Raw genomic sequence first — 9,470 nt, 5'->3', positions numbered from 1 at the left:
AAACACATCAGGAGCCCATAGCAGAGTCCAGTATTTGGGAGAGTGCATCCAGAGCATCTGTTCTTCACAAGAACATGCGTAGGAGCAAACACAAGCAGTCTAGGCTGCTCAACCCTTCCAAAGGCGGGAACTGCCAGCAATCTACAGCAAAGAGCTGAGAATCCAGCTGGAAATAGGCTCCCAACAGAACCCAGATCAGGCACAGACTCTCTCTACCAATACAGAATCAGCAACCAAGCAAAGACAGACACACCAAAACAAAATTGAAGAGCAGTCTCCTGAACCTCCATGCGAAAATCACAGAGAAAAATCACAAGGTTTACCACCACCCTGGACAGCAAGCTCACCTCAAAAGCCAGCAGCCACGCAGGGGAGAGCCCCAGTGGGAGCAAAGCAGGAATGGAAGACAAAAGCTACATCCAAGAGTTGCTGGAGGCAATGACTCAAGAAATAAAGCGAGAAATTGATCAGAAATTGAAAGAGCACAAGGATGAACTATCCAAAGAGATAGAGGGTATCAAACAAGAGATGCATGCAAAAATAGAAGCTGCACAAACCTCAGTAAGAAGTGAGATAAATGCCAAATTAGAGGTAATGCATACCTCATTGAGAGGTGAGATCAGTACTCTGAGAACCAATATTGAATCCATAAAGGGATCCATTTCCTCCATGCAAACCACAATAGAAGCCACTGTCAACAGAGTGAATGAAATGGAAGGTAGAGTGTCAGATACAGAAGACAGAATACACCAACTGGACCAAAAAGTGACAGATATGGAAAAATCACTCAAATTAAACCAAAGGGATATTCAAGAGCAAGCAGATAATGCTAAAAAATTTAACCTTCGCATAATTGGAGTGGACGAAGGTGAGGAATTCCAGAGCAAGGGAATGCAACACTTATTTAACAATATAATCAATGAAAATTTTCCCCACCTCAAAAACGACCATCTTAACTACATCACAAAAGCTTATCGAACATCCAACAAGCAAGACCCCAGGAGAAACACTTCTAGACACATTATAGTAAAAATGATAGATCTGAATAATAAGGAAACAATCTTGCATGCAGCAAAAATGAAGAAGGAGCTATACTACAACGGGAAAAAAATAAGAATTACTGCAGATCTCTCCACACAAACAATGAATGCAAGAAAAGCCTGGGAAAGCACCATACGAGCCCTGAGAGCCAATAACTGCCAACCCAGACTGATCTACCCGGCAAAGCTAGCATTCACATTCGATGGAGAACTGAAAATTTTAATAGCAAAGAAAAACTAAATGAATACATAAACATTAAGCCAGCATTACAAAGAATTCTAAGAGGGGGGACACAACCTGAAGAAAGCAACCAGGAACTGGGGCCTGCCCCAAACAGGAGTTACTCAAAGTCTAACTGAGCAAGCACAGGAGGAAAGGAAAGAAGAAAAACTTAGGAAAACGGAATGGCAGGGACAACAATGCATCTCTCTATACTTTCTCTTAATATAAATGGGCTGAATTCGCCAATTAAAAGAAAACAAACTGAGGACTGGATCAGAAAACAAGACCCATCCATCTGTTGCCTTCAGGAGACCCACCTCTCAGCCAAACATACAAACAAACTCAGAGTGAAGGGGTGGAAAAGGATCTACCAATCAAACGCCCCCAGTAAGAAAGCAGGTGTAGCTATCCTGATATCTGACAAAATAAACTTTTCATTAAAATCAGTACAGAAAGACAAGGACGGACACTACATATTAATAAAGGGAACAATCCAAGAGAAGGATATAACCATCATCAACTTATATGCCCCAAATATTGGTGCACCCAGATATGTCAAACAAATGCTCTCAAACTTACAGAATAAAATAGATCCCAATACGATAATACTAGGAGACTTTAACACACCACTCTCGCCAAAGGACAAGTCTACCAACCAGAGGATTGGCAAAGAAGCTACCGAATTAAGAGAGGCCATACTTCAAGTGGAATTAACTGACATCTACCGAGTATTTCACCCTAAAACAACACAGTACACATTCTTCTCAGCAGCTCACGGAACTTTCTCCAAAATAGACCATATCATAGTTCATGCAAGGAACTTAAGCAAATACAAAGGGATCGACATAATCCCCTGTATCCTATCTGACCACAGTGGAATCAAGCTAGCTCTCAATAACAAAGCATACCATACCGCAGAAATTTCTCTAATACATGGAAATTGAACAGCACACTCCTTAACAATGCCTGGATAACAGAAGAGATCAGAGAAGAAATAAAGCATTTCCTACAACTCAATGAAAATGAAAACACCTCACGAAGAAACTTGTGGGACACAGCAAAAGCAGTCCTGAGGGGCAAATTTATTGCCCTCAGTGCCCACATCAAGAGAATGGAGACAGACCAAGTAAATAATCTCATGTTGCTATTAAAACAGCTAGAAAAACAAGAAAAAAGGTGACCTAAAGCTACTAGACGACACCAGATAACCAAATTAAAAGCAGAGATTAACCAATTAGAAAATCAGAAAACCATAACCAAAATAAACCAAACAAAAAGCTGGTTCTTTGAAAAAATAAACAAAATTGATGGCCCATTGGCTAGATTAATTTAAAAAAGATGAGAGGAAACCCATATTAATAGGATTAGGGATGCCACGGGAAACATCACAACACGTACTCAAGATATCGAAACAATTCTAACAGACTACTTTCAAAAGCTATACTCTCTAAAGGAAGAAAATCGGGCAGAAATGGATGCATTTTTAGAGAAATACAAGTTGCCCAAACTGAGCAAAGAAGAAGTTAACCAATTAAATAAGCCAATATCCTATAATGAGATACAGGAAACTATCAAAAGTCTTCCAACAAAAAAAAGTCCAGGACTAGATGGATTCACAGCAGAATTCTATAAGACCTTTAAACAAGAACTAATACCCATACTCCTCAAGCTCTTCAGAGAAACAGAGAAGGAGGGAGCTTTCCCAAACTCATTCTACGAAGCCAATATCACACTCATCCCCAAACCAGGCAAAGACCCAACCAAAAAGGAGAATTAAAGGCCAATCTCCTTGATGAACACAGATGCAAAGATCCTTAACAAGATTCTAGCTAACAGAATCCAGAAACACATAAAAAATATAATTCACTATGACCAACATATCCACAGAGCCAAGGTCAAGAATCACATGATTATCGCCACAAATGCAGAAAAGGCCTTTGACAAAATTCAACATTCATTCATGGTAAAAGCTCTGGAGAAAATAGGAATAGAAGGAACATTTCTAAAAACAATAAAAGCCATTTATGACAGACCAATAGCCAATATTATACTTAATGGGGAAAAGCTACAACCAATTCTCCTAAAATCAGGAACAAGGCAAGGATGCCCACTGTCTCCACTCCTCTTCAATATAGTCCTAGAAACTTTAGCCAGGGCAATAAGGCAAGAAAAAGACATTAAAGGGATCCGCATAGGGAAAGAAGAAGTTAAGCTATCCCTTTTTGCAGACGACATGATACAATACCTCCACGATCCCAAAACCTCCATCCCCAAACTCTTAGAAATCATAAATCACTTCGGCAAAATAGCAGGATACACAATAAACCCACAAAAAACAGTTGCCTTCCTATACACTGATAATGTACAGGAAGAGAGGGAAATAAAGGGAGCAATCCCATTCACAATAACCTCCCGAAAAATAAAATATTTACAAATTAACCTAACCAAAGATGTAAAAGAACTATTTAATGAGAATATAAAAAGTTAAAGAAAGAAATTGCAGAAAACACTAGGAAATGGAAAGACCTCCCATGCTCTTGGATAGGCCGACTTAATATAGTAAAGATGGTAATACTTCCAAAACTAATACACAAATTCAACGCAATTCCTATTAAAATCCCAATGATGTACATCACTGAAATACAGAAAACAGTCCAAAAATTCATATGGAACAACAAAAGACCTAGAATAGCCAAAACAATTCTAGGGGATAAAGACAATATGGGAGGGCTATCCATGCCAAACTTCAAACTCTACTACAGAGCTATAATAACAAAGACAGCATGGTACTGGCACAAAAACAGACCCGAAGACCAATGGAACAGAATAGAAGATCCAGAAATAAATCCACAGGCCTACAGCCAGCTGATATTCGACAAAGGAGCCAAAGACATACAATGGAAGAAACACAGCCTCTTCAACCGCTGGTGCTGGGAAAACTGGGCAGCCACATGCAGAAAACTAAAAGGGGACCCCAGCCTATCACCATGCACCAACATCAACTCAAAATGGATTAAAGACCTTAACATTAAACCTGAATCTCTGAAAGTACTGCAGGACAGAATAGAAGAGACACTTGAACTAATAGGCACAGGAAGGAACTTCCTGAACAGAGTCCCAGGGTCACAACAAATTGGAGAGAGACTGGACAAATGGGACTACCTTAAAATAAAAAGCTTCTGCACAGATAAAGCTATCGCAACCAAGCTAGAAAGACAACCAACTAATTGGGAAAAAATATTTACCAGCAATATATCAGACAAGGGGTTAACATCCTGTATATACAGGGAACTCAAGAAATTAATCCCTCCCAAACCTAACAAACCAATTACTAAATGGGCAAGGGAACTAAAGAGGGACTTCTCAAATGAAGAAATAAAAATGGCAAAGAAACACATGAGGAAATGTTCATCATCCCTGGTGGTGAAGGAAATGCAAATAAAGACAACCCTGAGATACCACCTTACCCCAGTCAGAATGTCCCACATCCACAAATCAGCCAACGACAAATGCTGGAGGGGATGTGGAGAACGAGGAACGCTATTACACTGCTGGTGGGAATGTACACTCATACAACCACTTTGGAAAGCAGTCTGGAGGGTCCTTAGAAAGCTAAAGATTGACCTCCCTTACGACCCAGTCATACCATTCCTAGGCATCTACCCTGAACAACAGGAACCAATATACAAGGACACGTGCACCTCCATGTTTATTGCAGCACTGTTCGCAATAGCTAGGATATGGAAACAACCTAGATGCCCCACCACAGATGAATGGATCCAAAAATTGTGATATCTATACACAATGGAATATTATGTAGCCATTAGAAATGACAAAATAATGGCATTTGCAGGGAAATGGATGGAGCTAGAAGGAATCATGTTGAGCGAGTTAAGCCAAGAACGAAGAGACAAACAGTACATGGTCTCCCTGATAAGTGGATGATAAATCCAAAATGTTAGGTGATATGACAAAACTAACAGGACTTAAGAAACAAAGAACTCCCACTCATCTGGTTGAACCACTACCAAATATCCCCATGCTGCTGATCACATATATGGTATATAACATGTGAGCACCATTATATATTACAGACTGTGATAGACAATTTGCTCCAGGAAAGCCAGAATGAACTTGTGACTTTAACGAGCCTCATTATTCCACAATACTGTGAATTACCGGAAATTAAGTAATCACTTAACCAAAATAAAAAAAAAAAAAGAACCTTGGGGAAGGGAGGGAGGGAGGGGATGGTAGGGGGAAAACAATGGAGTGGGTAACAATGTTCAAGAGCATGTGTACTCATTACCTCACTCATGTAACTGTAACCCTCTGTATAGTATCTTTACAATAAAAAAAAAAGAAAAGCCAAAAAAAAAATTAAGACCGTGGCTTGGAATTTGCACCATTTTTCTGACAGGCCTGGGAGGCCAACTCTGGGTCTGATTATCTCTCTGGCACTGTGGGGGAGGGGAAACCCACCATCGTTAAAGACAAAATTTCAGACCAGCTTCCAGGGACTGAATTCAAGCCCCAGTACTGGAAAAAATAATATTCATACATGAGATCTATTTACATACATGTGTTTACTCCACATGACATTTATTACCCTTATTTATTTTTTATTTATTTTATTTAGTATTATTACATATTTAACATTAATTTCATTTATTACATCTTATGACATGGATTTATTTGGATACAGATTATACATCATACAGAGACCCAGGACTTTCACAGAGAAGGAAAAAATGGGTCAAAATTGGCTTCTGACTCCACATATAAACTTTTGGCCATGCTGGGATTTGAACTCACAGCCCACAATGCACAAATCATGAATGGGCCAGTTGTAAAACAAAAGCCTTTGGCAAACTGAACTGCCAGCCACTTCTGAGATCAAGCAATAGTAGTGGTGGATAGATAGATAGATAGATAGATAGATAGATAGATAGATAGATAGATAGATAGATAGATAGATAGATAGATAGATAGATAGATAGATAGATAGATAGATAGATAGATAGGTAGGTAGATAGATAGATAGGTAGGTAGATAGATAGGTAGGTAGATAGATAGGTAGGTAGATAGATAGGTAGGTAGATAGATAGGTAGGTAGATAGATAGATAGGTAGATAGATAGATAGATAGATAGATAGATAGATAGATAGATAGATAGATAGATAGATAGATAGATAGATAGATAGATAGATAGATAGATAGATGTGTAGTTTGCTATGTATATGAGAGAGAATATGAGGATATTAAATTATATATATTATGGATTATTAGTTATTAAATTATGCCTCCTTTGAATGAAATGAAGTATCATCGTTGAATACTTATTAAAGCATTAATGTAAAAGTAGTCAGTATTCCTTAATTGGGAGAATCATACCATGGTGCTAGAATGGAAGACAATACTTTTTGTGTGGCATTCTATAAGAGAACCATGAACTAACTGCAAACTTAATTGTTACTTTTATAACATTCCATTAGGCATTCCCATGGATAGGAATGATTTCTCAAGATCTCCCTCCATTTGTAGGTGGCAGTCGGGGCACTTCAACTCCAGGCCTGGGTATTTTACTTCAAAATGCAAACCATTGGAATGACACTGTGAAGATATCAGATTGTCAGGATGAAAGAAAAGAATGAGAAGAAAAGAAAGCAAAGTGTCTGTGAATCCTACCTGTAATCCTAGCTCTTCAGGAGGCTGAGAGGTAGAGAATGCCAGTTTGAATTCAGCCAGGACAGGAAATTCCACCACACTCATATTTCTGAGGAATTACAGGAATAAAAAATTCCCATGAATGGGGCTATGACTCAAGGGCAAAGCACTACCCTTGAGCAAATGGAGCTCAGGAACATTGCCTAGGCTCATAGTAAACCCCCCGGACCTTCCAATAATAAAAAGCCAGTAACAACATGTCAACCCCTGTATGTATGAATGTATTTCTATTGATGAAGGTCTAGAGTTCCTATGATGAAAGGTATCCAGCTAGGAAATTTACTTTGAATAGAATGATTTCATAGAACAGAGAGAGTTTTCAAGACAGTGCATCTTCCAGGGCTCCTCTCACTGTTCCCATTGTAGCCTGAGGTTTTCTCCACATCAGGGACTGCTGGAAGAAGTCTTCCTCATTGTTGGAACAGGCCTCACTCCTGTACAGCTGAGTGATTTAAAAAAAACTCCTTCTAGGCCAATTAGTGTGGAGTGTGGGTGGGCTCTGAAGGCCAGGAGAAAAAGGCCTCTATGTACCTCAACCTATCTCTCTGTCGAGAGCTCTCTTGTGACGGGAAGACTTCATTTGTGCACCTCCCATGGCCAAGTTCCCTGCAATTATCCTGTCTTTGTTAGACTATGTTCCAGTGTTGAAATAACCTGCTACAATTAATTCAAGGGTCGTTCTGGCAGACAACTAGGGAGCTCAACCTAATGAAATGATTCATTATTGGCAATGATCCTCCCTGCGTTTTCAGAAGCTTGCTAAATCAAAGCACATGTGTAATATCACTATGCTTCCTGTCGTCTAAGGCTGGTGAAACTCGTCAGATTTTGAAATTTTGACCTCTCCTAGTTGGGCCCTGGATGGCTGTGTTTCAGGGTTGAACACAGGACCTGGGTACTGACTATGAACTCATTGCAGAAGCTCAGTTCTTTATCATTTGGTGTCACAGCTTTACTTCTGGTATCTGTGTGTGTATGTTTGTGTGCATGTATGTGTGTTCGTATACTTGTCCTGGAGCTTCAACTCAGGACCTGAACACTGTACCTGAGTTTCTCCTGTACAAGGATAGAACTCTACCACTTGAGGCACACAGCCACTTCAGGCTTTTTTCTAGAGATGTAGTACTAAGGAATCAAACCCAGGGATTCACACATGCAAAGCACTGTACTCCTAAGACACATTCCCAGCACTCTACTTCAGGTTTCTTTCTTTTGTTGGAAATTGGAGGAATTTAAATCTAGGACTAGGTGTTATCCTTGAGCTCTTTAGCGAAAGCCAATCGCTCTACCACTTGAGCAACAGCACACTTCAGGTTTTTGGTGGGTCACTGGAGAGAAGCATCTCAAGGAATTTCCTACCCAGGCTGGCTTTGGACCTCAGCTCTCAGCATCCTGAGTACCTAGGATGACAGGCACGAGTCAGCAGCGACTAGCTTCCACTTCAAGTTTCTAAGTGGTGAATAGGAGATAATAGTCTCATGGGACCTTTTGTGTCTGGGATAGTTTTGAACCCAGATCATCAGATCTCAGTTTCCTGAGTAGGCAGGATGACAGACCTCAGCTACTCCATGACTAGACTGTAACACTCTGTTGCAATGGGGTCCTTGGCTCCACATGGTAGGGTGCTACCCATGATCCCCACTGGTAAGTGTCAGTGGCTAGGCCCTGAGTTCAAGGTTCATGATCAAGAAACAAATCAAAACAATTGTCTGCAGGAGACAACTCACTAGAATTAGGTACATACATAATTTTGGCCCTGACATGAGGACATATCTGAGCCACAAGTTTCTCATCTGCACAATCATCTTACTTGTGTAGCTCTTAAAAGAACCAGATGAAAAAATGAAAAATTGCACCCCATGAAGGACTCAGCACACAACTCATGAAAGACTCATCACATAGCTGTAACCCACATAATGTCATTAGAAATAGGGGGCTTTCATCAGTATCACCATTCTTTCAGAAACATGCCACATACAGTCCAAATTTAAATTTTAAAGGGGTGAGATTTTTTTGGGGGGGAGTCAGCCACGGGGATTGCACTGAAATGTTGGGGGTACTGTCCTAAGATCTGTTGATCAGACTAGAACTCTAACACTTTAAGCCACAGCTCAGTGTTTTACAGACTTCCTGACAGGGTTGGGTTTTAAATGCACCAGTGTCAGATCTCAGCCCCCGAGTATCTTGGATGACAGGATGAGCAAGCCAGCACCATCTAGTTCATGGAACTGGGTTGCAGCGGTTTACCTCTGGCTAATTCAGGTTAGATGGCAAATGTCAGTATTAGACTCCCAGCTTGCTCTGTGATGAGGTATTTGCAGCCCTATCCTTATATAGTTGCAGTCAGAACATTCTCTTTTCCTTTTTTTTTTTTTGTTTTTGTTTTGGTGCCAGTCCTCGGTCTTGAGTAAGGGTCTAGACACAGTCCCTAAGCCTTTATGCTCAAAGCTAGTCCTCGAATGTTTGAGCGACAGCAAACC

Source organism: Dipodomys merriami, unplaced genomic scaffold, assembly GCF_024711535.1.
Source record: "Dipodomys merriami isolate MVZ:Mamm:240054 unplaced genomic scaffold, mDipMer1.0.p SCAF_318, whole genome shotgun sequence".
Classification (NCBI taxonomy): Eukaryota; Metazoa; Chordata; class Mammalia; order Rodentia; family Heteromyidae; genus Dipodomys; species Dipodomys merriami.
This window is presented reverse-complemented; position numbering follows the sequence as displayed.